The following is a 17,480-nucleotide window of genomic DNA, read 5'->3' as shown; positions in this document are numbered from 1 at the left end:
ACAATTTAGATTTTGATACTCCATTAACAGCTTATTAGGGTTACAAATAAAATAAGCTATTCTAACAGCTAGTGCTTAGGGGATGAACTGTCCATTTACCTGCATCAGTGCCCATCGTTCTGGCTCATGATAGACCTTATGTATTTATGCGTGGCTCCACTATTTTTTCCCTTTTTTTATTATTTATATTGTATTTTATTCTCTTTTGTGTAATTTTAAAACCCCAAAATAAAGACAATGTTTAGTAAACATTGGGGTTACCATTTTATGACCAAAATTGGATAGACTGAAATGGAAAGCTACTTGGCTACATGGATGTAACAGAAATATCCATTCACTGAGGCTGGAAAAGCCAGTACAGGCTTTGGGATTGAGTCATCACTTGTATAAAAGAGGTAAAGCAAGAAGGGAGCTTCATCAAATTTACACCTGGAAAGTGACCCATAGCAACCACTTAGTTGATTAACTTTTTTCTAACCAGCTGCAGATAGAAAGAAAGCAGGCTGCCAATGGACTAGTCTACCCAGGTTTTGGAACTTCCTGCGTGGTGTGAATTCAGATTTGCCCTGTTAATAGAAAACCTGCTGTGACTAAAACAGTCGTATACATGCTTGGATATTATATTTTGCTTTGGAAACAGGTATTGCCACTTATATACATATAACTCTTCAAATATTACGTTCTAAGATATCACAAACAATGGGGGATGGAAATAACTTCTTTCTGTGGGGAAAAAAGTGAGTCTAGATTGTGGAACTGGAGCCACTGGCCCCCTATAGAGTACCCCAGCCTTTTCAGTGACTTCGGAGGTTTCTTTATGACCTTATCATCAGCATAATATTTATGTGACATGTCAAATAATTCTGGTCTGTTCCATTTGACAGCAATAACCAACAGTTCCCACTTGCATGTTTTTTTTTTTTTTTACAAGGAAGTTGCTTTTTCTGGCACTGTTCTGCGGCTGTAGTTTATCACGTTAAGAATAGTCTGATCATGTACTAATTGCCTTAACGAGACTGCATCGTTTTCAGGAACATCAATGGAAACCATCATTATCGCGCATGATTACATTGCTGGTCCCATCCCCCGTTAATTAGCGCAACAGCAGTTTCAAGAATGTACTGTCAACAGCCATATCTTTTTCTGATGATAAATTATCTTTATTAATTAGAAAATAAATGAAGATGCATTTGTTTAGTTGCCATTTGTATTGACCCGGGGTCCAGTGGAATTGACAAATCATTAAAAATGGCGCTACGAGCCCATCTGTACTGAAAAGATAATGCTTCTCATAGTCACGACACCATATGCATCCAACTCCAGCTATGTGAATTCCTAGCATTATTCTCTTCTCTGAACATTCTTCAAACCTTCAAAACACAACACAAGTACCTTGTGCATTTTATTCTTTAGAAAATATATAAACTCAAATGGAGGCACACAAAGCAGCTTTTATACAGAAAAATGCCTTCACTGCGATAAACAAAAAGCATTAACATAATTACCAAGTGCTGTATTTATCAAACACACTATAATCCGACACTACAATATTTAAAAATCGTTGACTTATTTTTCCAGCTGACGTGTTAAAACATTCACGTTTAATAGCCCTCTCTTCAAGCGCGTTTTGTTCACAGAAGCGTAAATTACATCAAAACAGGGCTTTTAAAGAGAAAAGCTGAAGAATGCATAATTTTGGCATAGCAGCAAGCAAGGACTTTTAAAATCACTTCTCTTTGTAAATGTATTGAAAAAAAAAACACCTACACTTATAATACATTCAGTAGTCTTAGAAAATATTACTATATGCACTGTACAACCCACACATGGTCATTATCCCCTAAATAGTAAAAAGACGTACTCTGAATTGCTTGCCCAGCAGAAATCATGGTTCTGCGCCAATAATACCTGGAGCTTGCGGAGCGGCTGGTAGGAAAGCTGGCAGGAGGGGTTCAATTTATCATAGAAGTGGGAGGCAAGAGTTTACCTAGATGTCTTTTGATCTCTCTGTTGAATATAAACCAGAGACACGTTTATAAATCAGCTTGAGTCAATTTACTGCAAAACTAAAGATTATGCTTTGTGTTCTACTGGGTTAAAGAGAAACTGACATTTTTATTTAAGAGCTGTAAGGTTTTTGCTTCAATTAGTATAAAAAGTATATACATATACAATTCTAAGTAAAATGTAATTTCTTATTCTGGTTAAATACAGCATTTGGTTCTTCTTTGCATTCTCCAGCCATAGAGTGCTTCAGATCAGATTTAGACTTTAAAAGGGGTAGTTCACCTTTATATTAAACTAGAGTATATTGTAGACATTGCTATCCTGAGACAAATTGCAATCTTTGTTTGTTTTTTGTTTTGTTTTTCAGTAATTTAGTAATTTTTTTTCCAGCAGCTCTCCAGTTTAGCATTTCAGCAGCTATCTGGTTGCTAAGGTCTTATTTACTGTAGCAACTAGGAAGTGGTTTGAACAAGAGAGGTATAAGATTAGAAGAGGGCTTGCATAGAAAAAAAAAGTAACAATAAAATTGGAACCTCGCAGAGCAATAGTTTTTGGCTGCCGGGGTCTGTGACCCCCATTTGAAAGCTGGAAAGTGGCAGGTAATTCAAAAACAAATAATGAAAGCCAACTGGAAAGTTAACGTAAAGGTGAACCACCCCTTTAAAAAAGAAGGAAAGGTGTAATCACAACAGGGTTACAGAATATTGGCTCCTAGTCACCGAGAACAGGGTACATCTGTATGAGCACCAGGTCACCATCTTCTTAAGCTTCCTCTTAGCCCCCAGTCCAAGCATGCGCAGTAAAGTGAAAACCCAAGTTAAAAGCCAGCTTTTCATTCTATAACGCATGCATGCTTGCCCGCCCGGGGCAGAAGCTAGAAGCAGAAGATAATTGTGACATGGTGCTCTTATAAAAGTACTCTGAGCTGGTGCAGCGTTCAGCAAACAGGAGTCCTTGCCCAGGGTCTTAGGAAGGAGATTTTAATCATTTAGGGGTGCCTAACATTTGGCATCCCCCAGTGATTATGCCTTTTGCTCTCTTTGTGTATGAAGGCAATCAGTTCCAAGATAGTGTAGTCAGGCCTGGATCTGTAAAAAGGCCACAAAGGCCCTGGCATAGGGCAACATTCATTAGGGGAAACAGGCCATCCCTATACTCTTGTGGCCTATGGGCCAAAATACAGCCTGTGGGTGCACCTTATGCTTATACGGTTAGTTACTGAGCACAAGGGAGCCACACTGGGGAAAAGGAAGGACATTCAAACAGCTGTCAAATCTCCTGTCACCCCAATGCCCAGCACAGCTGTCCTTTGAAGGGGTGAAGAATATAGAAATCCGGCACCGATAGTGATAAAACAAAGGGCCGATTTTGTTGATGCCTTTGCAGCATGACCATTTTCCCATGGTTTTTTTAAACTAGTGCAGTTAGTTTTTACTGCCAAGTGCATAAATATTAATATGTATAATTTATGGGTTGAGTTAACCACAAATAATCGGTGAAACCTATAGAATAGTGCCTCCTGAAATGCTGGGGTTGGAGACAAGAGCTAAATATGATGTAGTCAAGTATCAAGTACAATACACTGTAGATTTCAAATGCGTCAGGATTTTAATATGGATGAGAGGAAATGGCTTGTTGGCAGTTAATCAACAGAAAGCCATGAAAATCCCAGGGTACTCATATATGCAAGAAGAGAGGGGGAAATGGAAGTCTGACATTAACTTGTCCCGATACTGACACATGTGAACTAATCAAAGCATTAGATTAAGAGAAAATAAAATGTATCTCTGAAGAGTTAAAAACATCAGGAAATAAAATGTAACAGCACCGACACTTCTCTGAGGAGTACAATTTCTGACCTATAATAGGTCAGTGAGGGAGACCTGTTCATACTAGGAAATGCAACCATTTGACACACTACAGAACTAAAAGAACCCTCTGCATAGACACGTGTCAGACCTGCAGTGAGACTGGGACTCTGGCAGAAGGTTTGCTTCATTTTAATCAATAACTCTCTAATCATCTATAGGTAAATGTAATAGCATACAATATACATACACAAGCACACTATGCAAAGCTTCTCCCCACTTTGTAATATAGAATCTTCAATAACAGACAGGGCACACAGCCTAACCTGAAGGCAATATATTTTATTGAACAGATAAGATGCCCAAGCTTTGCCCCAGGTGCAATACTAGTGAAGATTCACTGGGAAAATAGCCATACAGGAAGTTTGCCTCTTTGCTCTCACCTCAAAATCATGGTTACTATATCGTCCCTCATTTTGTCCATGAAATATTGCAATAATCTTCCATGCAATATATATTTTATAAATATCACTGAACTAAGAATATTTTATAGTGTAATAATAAAGTTGTAATAAGTTAAAAGCTGCATAAAATAAAGTTTTAAAACTCAAATTCCCCCTTATTCATCCACTTTCCTTCTCCTTTCAGATAAGACATGTATAATCCCGATTCCCTGAACCTGAAATGACATTCATAAATAGATAAACATAATTTGTTGGATAAAAAGACCTATTTACTGAGCAGCACTATATACAGTATATTACAGTCCATTTGCTTGACTGTGCTACAATGCAACTGTTAGGCTCATTAGTAAACAGGACCTAAGCTACAGAAGTAAGTTGTTACAGATGATGTGCTCCATTAATTTAAATTAGTGCATGAGTAAGGTATCACGATTCAGATTCAGAAGTATAATGGCCCCGTTGCCTAGGTTTCCAGATGCTTGTACAGTTAAGATGTGCAGGGGGACATGTTCTTCTCTTGGTCTTTCTGATATTCTTCCTGGGCCCTCTGCAGTTTTCTTGCTCGCAGCTTCCACTTATGAAAGCAATAAGTCAGTAGTGAAGTCACCACCAAGGAGCAAATGATAGAGAGCACCATGATCAGGACAACAATGGATGACAAAGCTCCCTCTAGAAGCCTCACGTCCGTGTCACCTGTAACATTTTGATTGATCGCAGAATTAAATTCAGTTGGATATATTGGAGAAGGAGGCAATTCTAATGTCGGCTTCATTGGATATTTATACTTTTAAAAAGATTCTATAATCTTTGGAATATTTGGGCTATAATCTTACATCTTTTCCATATTTTGAAAATCCTTGCGATGCCCAGTGTGGTAGTCTACTGTCCAGTCAAAGAAGACTCTTTATGTAGTATACAATATGAAATTGTACTTAGCACCATCACAATAAAGCAAAATGGTCTTCAAACTTTAATAAAAAAATGTCATCAGCTGAAGAAAAGTGTAGTTTAACAGAGAAGGAAGGAACATATCCATGAGCTAAAGGAACTGCAACAACCATTAGTGTGACTTGGCTCAGGGCCTTTATAAAGATACAATGTCCGTGAAAATGAAGGTATGGTAGCTGAAGACTGTTGTCTCGTGATAAGTTGGCTTGAAACAAAAAAAATGCTAATTTCAGAAGCCAAGGTGTCCAATTAGGTCACAAACTGGTTGGCCATCCTTAAAATGGCTTCTCACTGCTTGTATGAAAAAGCTTAAGTCGTTTCACAGACCTACAAAGGAGAAAGGAACGTAAGTCAGTGTTTCTACCTCTATTACCTTTAAGCAAACAGAAAAATTATCTATAAAATTGTGCACTTAACTAGTTTTTGGTGTTTTTTTTAAGAATTGTTACATCTTTTTTTGAAAACACACAGACTTACATCAACAAGTATATCAGATGATGTCTATTTGATATCAACCTTAAACATCGGGGTCATAAACTCTTTGTTTCAAAGAACTGAACGTATTTTTCAATACAGTCACTACTTCCTTGGTTCTCCAACTGTAGCCACTCTAGTGAGATATGCAAGCATTGCCATGGTCTTTGGTGCACACATACAAAAGCTCAGCCAGTTCCTCATCTGGAGGGGCCCCTACCTGGTTCCCCTGGCTCAAGAGCAGCAGAAGGGCTGCTGGATGGATATCCCTATTTGCTGGAAATATATCATAATTTGTTCAAAAACTTAACATGTTCTATATAATTCTCCCCAAGTTAGCCATGTGATCCGGGGGGGGGAGGGTACAAACACTAATATAAAACAAGCCCTGATGCTCCACTTTTGCTTTCCATGTCTTAGCTGTCGACTCTGGTTGTATTATGGTCGGAGAAAAATAATCCATCCAGATGCCAACTATGAATCATTTACAAGCAGCACCTCTGGTTACCATAGCAGTTTATACCACATAACATGTTCCTTAGGGTCATAAATAGTTGGATTGTGGGGGTGGGGTTTTTTTTTTTTTTTTTAAAGGAACAATAACTAGCTTTAAATAACACTTCAGGAACATCTTCAGACTTTTTTTCAAGCCCTATCAGGAACTGGCTTGTGAATAATATTACTATTGGGAGTTATGGTAAGGCTTGCAGACTAGGCTTCCACTAATTCATGCAACAGAATAGGAGAATTCCATAATAATGTCACTATTATTGAGATTTAATATGCTCCTCCTGGCAAGACCAGCCCAAAATATGGTCTAGGTCAGGGGTCCCCAAACTTTTATACGCATGTGCCTCATTCAAATGGAATGTGTTGGGAGCAACAAGCATGATAATATTTCCAGGGGTGTCAAATAAGAGCTATGATTGGCTATTGGTAACCTCTATATTGACTAGCAGCCTACAGTAGGCTCTGTACACCTGGTTTTTATGCAACTTGCCAGCAATTCAAAAATAAGCACCTGCTTTGAGGCCACCGGGAGCAACATCCAAGGGGTTGGTGAGCAACATGCATTTTAAAAGTACAGCATATACCCCAAAACACGATTTAAATAAAGGAATTCCAAGGGGCCAATGTAATCATAACAGATATTCAGTGCTAGATTTACATTTGGCTCTGCCCTATGCACCCCTATGACTACCCCTTCCATTACCCGATGGTTCTTGCGCTGGAAAGCAGATTGCTTAGGACAGAAATACCCCCCTCAGCTCCACCACTAGCAGTGATTTCCAGTGCCAGGCAGGGGTTTAATTGGTTGATTTTGTTTTCTCTGTAGGCACCTAAGGGCTGGTGCCCTTGGCTGCTTATGTAGAAAATATGGACCAGCAGTTATCTGCTTATACAGTATATCTGTTCATCAAGCATGCAATTTGCCTGTCAAGGCTTTCCTTCTGTGCTCCATCACCCAACAGATATCCCTTTGTGCACAAGGCCGGAACCCTGGGTTGCATGTACATCACATCCATCAAACAGCAGAGATCACAGGCAGTGTGTTCATACAGCAGCATATTGGGCCTAGTAGATCTACAAATGTGTCATAAATGTCTTAGGCTCCCAACTCCTTGTAGATTGTAACCATAACAATGTTTCATTGTAAAGGAAAGCCCTGGAGATATAAGCGTAGGGGCTGCATGACAAGGGATCCGAATAACCAGCAGCCAGATTACACTGGTTTATGTTTAGAGATTGGCAGAACCAGGTGCAACTGTGATTAGGTGAGAAGGAAAGAGTTAAGGTAGGAGAAGGCTGGCCTGGGGAGGGGCGGAGAAAGAGAGGGATGTGATGTCAGAAAAGCACTCACTTCCTTATCTTCTGAGCAAGTAGAAACATCCCACCGACCCTCCCTCTTTTTGCATATTTTGAGAAATGTCAGGAGTTTCTCTTCTTTTGGTTTTCATATTATCTATTGATAACTGAATGTGGAATTTTACCTGAATGCATTTTTATATTGTGCTTTCTGTATCTTTATATGGTATAAACTTGAGAGTCAACTTTGTGTTTAATTCATGTTAACAACGATTTCTTGATCCAGGGAATGTTTCCGATCGCCCAGGGGGTCAGGAAGGAATTTTTTCCCTCTTGAGGCATAATTGGCACTAGCTTCAGGTTGGGTTTTTTGCCTTCCTCTGGATCAAAATAGTGGATATATCATAATATATTTTAAGTTTTATTTGTCACAGCAGCGGTAGGACCTTGCCAGAGTACTGCACAGGTAATTTTAGCAGAGGGAGAAAGGAGGTTCTCTCCTGTGACTGCACGGTGGATTGATAGATACAGACGCTACTACTGCTTGTGCTAGGTGACAGCCTTGCTTGGATTTCCTATCATCGAGACACTGCAGATCCAGGATCGGCAGCAGGGCTGCTGAACTTCTCTCATGGTTGGTAATGCAGCTCCTGCTGGTAGCAGAGTTTGGGGCCATCCTCTCTGTAGGTAGAGGCAGTCTAATACTCATTCAAGTCTTCAGCGAGGAACAGCAGAGCATAGTAGCGACCTCTTATGGAATTATGGCTTTAGAATATTGCCTTGGGTTAGGCTGGCAAGGTCCTATTTATTTGATAAAATGTGAATAAATGCTGTGGCCATTTTCTCCACCTCTGTCTCCTGGTGTTTCATTGAGATATGTAACAAGGGGGTTCAGTGGGGTGCCTCAAGGCGAAGGGTCAATTGAGGAGTCCCCTTGTCATGGGCGGTGTGCTCCCTCAGAGATCACCGGACAGGAAATAATGCAACTCTAACTGTAACAGGAATAAGTGTGGGAGTAAAAGACAGAACTTTGTTCATTAACTGGCTGATGTGACCCAACATGTATAAAAAAAAAAAAAAACATACTGCTTTAAATAAAAAAAAGTTGAATTTGTGTCTGCTGACTGGATGTTTACATTTGTTTGCAAATTACAAGTGAGTGCAGACCTGTCAGCCCTCCTGGGTCTTTTGAAAGTCACTTGTATAACAGAAGGTTAACAGTATGAAACGTTTTCAAGAAAAACTCAGAAAAGTCCAGTTGTTTTAGACTTAATTCTACTAGATACGTTAACAGTATGGTTACAGCACCTGATTCTGCCATAATGGTTAGTCTTCAAAGAAAAGTCAGGAATTTGTTTCTACTATTTTACTGTAGCTGTTATTTGGTTGCTACGGGTTACAGGGCTAGACACAAACATCTACGAGAGAGGAGGGAAGTTCATCCTGAGCAATTTCTGACATCTCAGTGGTATGATATCTTCCTTGCTAATGAGCATGGCGTGAGTCGCACCTTAGCAATAAATGTTCGTGGCTTCTATTCCTGAAGGTGTTGATCATGGTTACACGGCTATTAAATATTATGTGCCAGTGTCATTTTAATAAGTGACTCTGAATCGGATACTTCACACAAATGGGGCAGATTTATGAAAGATTGACCGGAAAGGGGTCCAAAAGGACTTTCACCACAGCCCCCTCACCACCACCCGTTCCTCTGGGGGGGCCTCCTCTCTCTCCAGACAGCCCCCCTCCACCCCACCCTGACACATTCCTGCACAAATACCTTGCTGTATCATCTGCAATGGGCCCCATGAGGGTGCAGGCCTGGGTGCAGGCCTGGGTGCACCCCCCCCCCCCACATCCCTGGTAATTACACCACTGGATAAACTTGTCCAAAAACCTTATGTAAATGAAATCAAACATCATTTTGTTAAGGTTATTTGAAAGAGTGAGCTAATTCTGCATTACATAAATGATAACTAAATTTAATAAAAATCCATCCTGCCTACATGGTTGAAAATGAACAGCACAAGGTCACACTCTGCGGAGGAAAACTATAGTATTTTCTGTAAAAAATGCTGGTCACTAGCGTTATGCTGCCTACACCGGGGAGGGGAGCTTCTGGTGTGAGCAGCCATGTTTGATCATACGCCCCCTAGTTACTATGTACTTGATGTCATACGCATGTGGATTATGAACAAGCTGGAACACCAAGCTCTAAGCTCAGATAACTGACAGCAGCCCAGAGCATGTCCTGTGAATCAGCAAAAAAGAATGGGGGTGCTACTGGGGGCCTAGATCTTCACTGTCATCTACTGTGCATGCTACTGGTCTATAGCGTAGAGGGTCCAGAGTTCACTAAAACAAGGTATGGGTCACTTACCATAACCATTTGGCACCTCTTTAGTGTGCCATCTAGGCACAGGGTGAAAAACAGCTGCACAATGTGGGACAGACCTGGTACTGCTTGTAAATAAATGGGTTTGAGGTTCTGCTCATCACTAGTCTCCATTAATGGGCTGTATGCGGTTTCCCAATGTATAACTCGCTGACACTAAAGAAGAATGTGGAACTTCAGCACATCTATAACTCTCCGTACGAGCAACTCTGTCTGTAGAGGTATTGAGGAATAAGTAGCTCAAATAATTGTTTAAAACGATAGCGCCCCTATAGGGTTACCTATAGAAAAAAAACGCTTTCTGGTGCCATGCAGAACAACAAAAAAACCTACAAATGATTTATAGTACAAATTCAAATTCAATTTCATAGTGCACAATACAATAACACAGAACCTTAAGAGGATGTGTGCGGTAAGTCATGTTTGTCTCCGATCATCCCACAAGCAGATAATAACTTTTTACAATTTAACTATCAGTGTACTTCATGCACCCCTTCTTTATATTTTTATGGATGAGCAAGGGCTGCTGTGTTGCCAATGAATAGTATCTTCTTAGCTTCCTGTAGAACAGCACCACTCAGTGGTCAAAAATAGGTGGTGCTTTTCTGTTAGAAACTAGGGAAGATCATGTACTGTATGTTTGTATGTATATCTTTATTTATAAAAGCACTACTTATGTACACAGCACTGTACAATAAAACAATAGATTAATACAACAGGGGGTTATTAAAATAATAACAGATAAATACAAAGTATAATAATAAATACAAGGTACAATTGCAATAAGTAAAGAATCAAAGAGACAAGAGGATGGAGGTTCCTGTCCTGTAGAGCTTACAATCTAAATGGGAGGGTAACTTACAGACACATATAGGTGAATATTAGTGCTGCAGTTAACAGGGGGTGACACTACAATATAAGTGCTAGTAACCAGATCAGGTGCTGTGCAAGTGCTCCAATAGGTAGTCTTTGAGTTGAGCACGGTTTGTACGGAGTATAGGATCCTGTAAATGTATGCTTGAGATTCTATATCAGAAGCAGATGTATTTTTGGAGTGTTAGTCAAAATGTAATGAAATGTATATACATATATATAGTATAATGGTAGGGGTTTACACAGTGCTTTTCTTTTTAGGGGTCATGGTCATGTATGGATTTCAGTCAAACATGCGACCTTTGTTGCACTCAGTAGAACTGATAAATTCATGTGATTCTGGCAATGCAAGTAACAGAGTCTAAAATACCCAATAGGAAAACTAAAGTCAGTGGCATAAACTTTAGACCTATGGCTCCCATTGCAAATTTCTATGGGCCTCCCTGCCTCACTCACTTTGCACTGTGTGATTTCCAGCAGTACCTTTGGCCTCTTAACACGCCCCATTGGTGTAGTCAGACCCCCTTCCCCCTTGGGAGGCATAGCTTAACAACATGCTTCTCCTGATAATTGTCCATCAGTTCTTGACAAAAGTTCCTTTTCCTTATAAATCTTATGATCTGTTTGTAATGTCTTCCGGTGTCTCACCATGGCCATACAATAGGGTGACAGGTGCAACTTTAAAACATGAAGATAGATACTTAGAAATGCCCCCCAAAGAACACTTCTTTACACTTGTACTTCTTAATAAGGAAAATCTACACATAAAAAGTTGTATCAATAGAACTGAAGACCATCTGTCACCTTCCAAATGTTGGACAACTACAGTTCTTAAATGCCCAGCAGCCTTTGAAAGCAAAATTTTTCAGTTAAGACCCTTTCCAAGCCCCATTGGTGCAGAGTGAAGTTCCCTTTAGGACAGCCATGGACTCTTGATACTGCCCCAGAAGTAACTATACATTCAAACTGTGAATGCAATCTGCATACTTCTTCCCTATTCTCATGTAAAGTTTGGACACCTAACCCTGGATAGAAGCACCCCCCCCCCTGCTGTTAACATTTGGCGCACTCCTAGCATTCACTACACAGAGACAGAGAGTATGTTTCATAGGTTCTGCTCATTGCAGAAATGCATGGATTAAAGAAAGACAAAGCACGGCAGTTATGTGTGACGTGCAGTTCCTATCTGCATTACTCAGATGTCTGTCCCACTAATAATACAGTTACAGTAGCAAGTAATAAGGCTGCACAATACTTATGTCTGTTCTATCTGCAGCTCCAGTTGTATAAAAGCAGGTATAAATTCACACCCACCCCTACATATGAATTTATTGATACTCACTACCCAGCACCCATTACAGCAGGGACTCATAGGAACACTTGGCTTAAGATCAGTCATTAAGATGGGTTACTCTTGTGATCTACAGCATATTAAAGGCTCCGCTTGTGTTCATTATTGTGTGCATTTACATAACCCATGCATTATTTTCACCCTGCATGGGTTTGGCTGATGAGCCCTACAGTTATTAAAGCCATGCAGGGCTGCTGTAGAAGAACAGTGCAATACAGGTAGAAGCCCCAGTCTACATGCAGCAGCAAAGCTCTCCCTAACTTGTGTATCTGCTGCTGTATTAAAATGAGCTCCCTTGCTGCATTGTAGCCGCAGAATGTAGCAGCTGCCACATGAGACCGGAATGGTTTATCAGGGGAATGAGGAATTATAGTTAGAATCACAGAGCATGCAACCTGTGTATTCTTAGTGACCTGAGCAGGTGGGTTTGTGGCCCCTTCTACATAAAAACTATAAATGCTGTCTCTTTAGTATGGACTATTCAGAGCAAGAGCACCAAGGCTAAGTTTCCCAGGCAAAAACTAAAGGACATGATTTCTCTACCCCTGCACCTTGTGTCCCAAAGCCCCTTCTCCTTTTAGATTGTAAGCTCTAGTGTGCAGGGCCCTCTTTATCTCCTATATCAGTCAGTAGTTGTATGTTTGAGGCATGTTCCCTTCTCTTGTACAGTGCTACAGAATATGCTGGTGCTTTACAATTAGGTGTTAATAATCTATAAATATGTCTACATGCCTTATATGCATGTATATACATAACTATAAGCTTGCTGAAAGTGCAGAGTGAATGAGTATGAGATGAGAGTGAAGTGTATAAGAGAGAGATTTGCCCACCTACCTCTGCTGTGTGCCTGTTACTGGGGCAGATTCCTCCTGCAGAGACTTGGCTGCTCCACACAGATTAGTGAATGGGATGCTGAGATCCTCAGACTGGGAGTTATGCTGCAGGCTGGGAGTGATCCACACAAGCTCAGCTCTCACAGCTAATACAACTTTATTTAGGGAGGCTGGATCACATGGGGTGGGTGCTAAGCTGGGAGGGGCAGACTTTGGAAAATCAGGTCAGCAGCAGCAGCAGCATAAAAAGCCAGGCAGGCTGCGATTGTTGAATGCAGTGAGTACAGGCAGCGGGACGGAATTGACTGGCTGCTAATCAGCAGAGCAGTGAGAATGTGGATTAGAAATTTTCCATGGAGATTGTCTCTAGGATAGATCTTGGGAGGGCATTTATAGGGTGATATAGCAACTAGATGAGACAGGTCCCTAACACATGCCAGGTGTCTTCAGAGCACAGGCAAGAAAGTGTTAATGTAAATTAATCACCACTTGGGGATATAAACCCCAAACTAAAAGCGTGCCTGGTGAGAAAAAAATATATAATTCCAAGCGACTTTCCATTATGCATTGCAGATTTTCATTGGTTTGAAATGTAATTGCTATTGGAAGTAGTACCTGTCTGTCCCTTTCTATTTTCTGCACTGGTGCTTCTGACTTGAAACAATGTAGCTGAAGCCAGCGGAAGAACCAGAGGAAAAAAAGAGATACACATATACAATTCTGCAGTGACAAAAATGCAACTGCAAATGACACATAGGGGCAGATATATCAAAATGTGAGTTTAGAGCTTAATACATAAAAACTCACCCATGTTCTATTCAATCCTATGGGATTTTTAGAAGCATATTTATCAAATGGCAAGTTCTAACTTTCACCTATAATTTTAAAACCACTCAACATTTTTAAAGAACTGAATTTTCACTTATCAGATAAAATTTTGGGTTTACATCCCATTTAATTAAAACATCTTGTATTTATAATTTAACTTGCATACGGCATAGCAGCTGAGTGTTTCAGGGTTTGGGTTAGTAAGGAAACAGATTGTATTGTTCAGTAATTTACTGGGGACCCCAAAATTGTAGAGCCCGAGAAGGAAAAGGTGGGTTTTCTAATTGGTAATTTAATAATTCTGATGCAGTGCAGTATTATATATGGTAGTACTATAGAAAGCATCATTATATCAATGTTTAATCCAATGTAGCAATGGGAATTATCCCATGCTCCTTATGCACATAAAATATTTCTTAAGCTCCACAGTTAGCTTATGGTAGTGACATTCTGACTATATTTGCTGCACGTCCTCTCCCCTTTGCTCCGTATGCGGGCAAAATATTCAAGTGTGGCAGGGCGGCATATCACCCCTAAATATCTTCCGCCCTAGGCCCGGGCCTTTGTGGCCTCGCCACAAATCCGGGCCTGTATATATATATATATATATATATATATACACTATACAGGGAGGAGCACACCCTATACAAGTCCAAATGCCCTTGGTGCAGGTCAAAAAACAAAAATATAATATAAAGAGTGCCGCACACACAGGGACTTGATACAAAAGAAAAAGTGGTTTTATTGAAAAAATTCCAACGTTTCGAGCACAATCTGTGCTCTTCCTCAGGGACAAACCAACAAGACCATCATGGTCTGTTGGTTTGTCCCTGAGGAAGAGCACAGATTGTGCTCGAAACGTTGGAATTTTTTCAATAAAACCACTTTTTCTTTTGTATCAAGTCCCTGTGTGTGCGGCACTCTTTCTATTATATATATATATACACTGTATATATAGGACAATAGGACATTAAGACATTCTGTTAATTAAGCTACTAAGAAATGCCCTCCCCTTTAAGCAAAACAGGGATTGTTTGTCCATATATTGCAATATACTTCAAGCTGGTCAACTATGTCAAAGTCATCCCCTCTGGCCAGTTCTACACTCACTTTTATCTAATTAATTAAGAATTCTACTGCTTCAATATACATTTAACAGAGGGACTGAGTTTCACCTGCAGCTTGTTTGCTTTCAAGGTTAAAACCCCCAAAAGGTTGCCCTTTTATTGGCTCCACTAGGATCACCTGACTGTAACTGGGAAGGGTGGGAGTTAAAACATGGAGCTGCCACTGCTCCTGTATAAACTATAGCAACAAAGGGAAAGTTGTGCTCAATCACATCCCATACACCTTTCCATGCAAATATGTTGACAGGCCACAAGAAGGTGACACAATTGAATTATCCAAATTAATTAATAAGCCAAATAACTGTCCAGTGGCTTGCACTTTTTTCCTTATGCCTGCTCCTAATTTTCCTAATGTTGATGGGTTTTTTTTATCAGCTGCTTCTGTTTTTTTTTTTAATAAACATGTGTCATTTTCAGCCAAATTGCCAATTGCAATATTCCCCCTGTAAGCGGCATATAATGTCATTACACAGCCCCAGAGCAAAAGCACAAGGATTATTCCATGAGCCAGAGCCATAAGATCCTGCTGAGAGTTACTGAGCTGCTGGTGCTGCTGCAGTGCAACGCGCACGTCTCAGAGCTCTGCTTATTGCTGGAAATCATGGAAAACGCAATGCTTACTTACTCTGCCAGGAGCTCGCAACATTCTCCCTCCGGTTGAAGCAATAGATGTCTTTCTATACTCTATACTTGTTTCTGTAATTAGGATCTGATAATTCTGAGGCAGTGATTTCCCAGCATGCTATATGTTTATCTCCTAATGAGCCCCACTTACTGGAAGCACTGGGAATTTATATTTTCTTATAAAGAATTTAATTCAAATTGCGCTTAAAGTGTAATGTCATGTAATTGGCCACTACATTATATTGATCAAATTTTGCTCCTAGCAAGGCTACATGTATATGAAATCCTTCCCACCAGTTACCTATAGATCCAGCCGGGATCAGCAGCCACTTTACATGCACAGAAAATCTTATAAAACTTATTTTCTTTAAACTGTATGTGTGTTTGTATGGCCAGTATGTGTGTGTGTATGTGTGTTTGTATGGCCTTGAGTTTTATTTATTTATGGGCAGCATGAAAAACAGAAATCGCTGCTTTCCCCAGTCAGGGCCTTTACTATTATAGAATCTCTGGTGGAGAATAGCAATGGTAAACACGTCCCTCTCTCCCTCTCCCTGAGTGCCAGTGCTGGTGGGGAGGGTGAATGAAGTGAGCAAAATGATTTTGGGGAGTGGGGTTGTTAGGTGTTAAACCGCACAACCCCCCCCCCCCCCCCCGTCGGGATATTAGGCTGAGCTGCTCACCACTGTCACCCTCCACCATAGCTTCAAACAGAAGTTCCACACTTGCTACCATTGATCTCAGAACACTTTTATTTACAGTTCCAGCATGATCACACTCAATCCTTCTCACACAATTTGACAGCTAGAGCTCCCAAGTTGCTGCGACCCCACCAGTACCTACTTCTCTGACCCCTGTAGAGACAGCGTTATTCTTTGCAGACTTTCAGTATGGGGGATTAGCCCGGCATACAGATAGGCTATGGCCCTACTTATCCTAATTCCTATTTCACCAGGTCACTAACTATGCAAGTAATGCCAGGACACTGTTCCCTCCCTTTCTCCTCCTTGGAGCCCCAGCTGCTCCACTTACTACCCCACTGTAGCTCTTACCAACTGCAGTGAGCTCCAGCAGATCTTACTACTGTTATCTTTCCAACTCTTTCCTACCAAGTAACTACTGAGATAGCTAGCTAATTCTCCAGCAATTCTGCCAATAAAGTCATTACAGTAGAGAGACTGCAGAGCTAAGCTATTTTCCAGGAATTTTGGAGACTGTATTTTTTAAGTAAAAAAAAGTGCAGCAAAACTGACCAAGAGCAGAGAATGATATATATTTTGCTCTTTCTTCTTGTACTTGTCGGCTTTGCATATTTTTCCTTTCCAGCTTTTTTCTGCCAGATCGTTAAACAAATGTGCCGACTAATATACTCCGTGGGCTGTCCCTGATCTTTCTGCTCATATGATTATGCCACTGGCCCCTATGGAAATGGAGTTTTACCGACTCTTCCACTGACAAGCAGAATTTCCATGAATAATTATTTGTTAGTTACTGCAGCCTTCTCTATTAGTAACCATTGGTATAATCCAGCCATTTAGCAGCCCTACAAACGCTACAGAACATACACAGTAAACAGGGATCCCCAACCTTTCTTACTTGTGAGCCACAGTCAAATGTAAAAAGACTTGTAGAGCAACACAAGCATCATAAAGTTCATGGAGGTGCCAAATAAGGGCTAAGATTGGCTATTAGGCAGCCTCTATGCACACTATCAGCTTACAGGAGGCTTTATTTGGTAGTAAATCTTGTTTTTATTCAACCAAAACTTGCCCCCAAGTCAGGAATTCAAAAATAACTCCCTGGTTTGGGGGCACTGAGAGCAACATCCAAGGGGTTGGTGAGCAACATGTTGCCCCCGAGCCTCTGGTTGGGGATCACTGTAGTGAAGGGTTGGGAATGTTGCAGTGTTGCAGCCGTACAGGAAACTAAAGGATTTGCAGTT

At 40.5% G+C, this 17,480-nt stretch overlaps 1 long non-coding RNA gene across 1 annotated transcript; it reads right to left on the bottom strand.

The window, feature by feature from the left end:
- Positions 1-3,052: 3,052 nt before the first annotated feature.
- On the bottom strand, positions 3,053-13,194 carry LOC101735165. Its single transcript, XR_208758.4, has 2 exons — positions 12,961-13,194; positions 3,053-5,554 (listed from the first exon to the last, which is right to left on the bottom strand). It is a non-coding gene; the product is annotated as an uncharacterized LOC101735165 (long non-coding RNA).
- Positions 13,195-17,480: the final 4,286 nt, after the last annotated feature.

This window comes from Xenopus tropicalis, chromosome 8 (assembly GCF_000004195.4).
Source record: "Xenopus tropicalis strain Nigerian chromosome 8, UCB_Xtro_10.0, whole genome shotgun sequence".
Classification (NCBI taxonomy): Eukaryota; Metazoa; Chordata; class Amphibia; order Anura; family Pipidae; genus Xenopus; species Xenopus tropicalis.
Note: the sequence above shows the minus strand (reverse complement) of the source record. Positions and strands in the feature narration are given on the sequence as shown.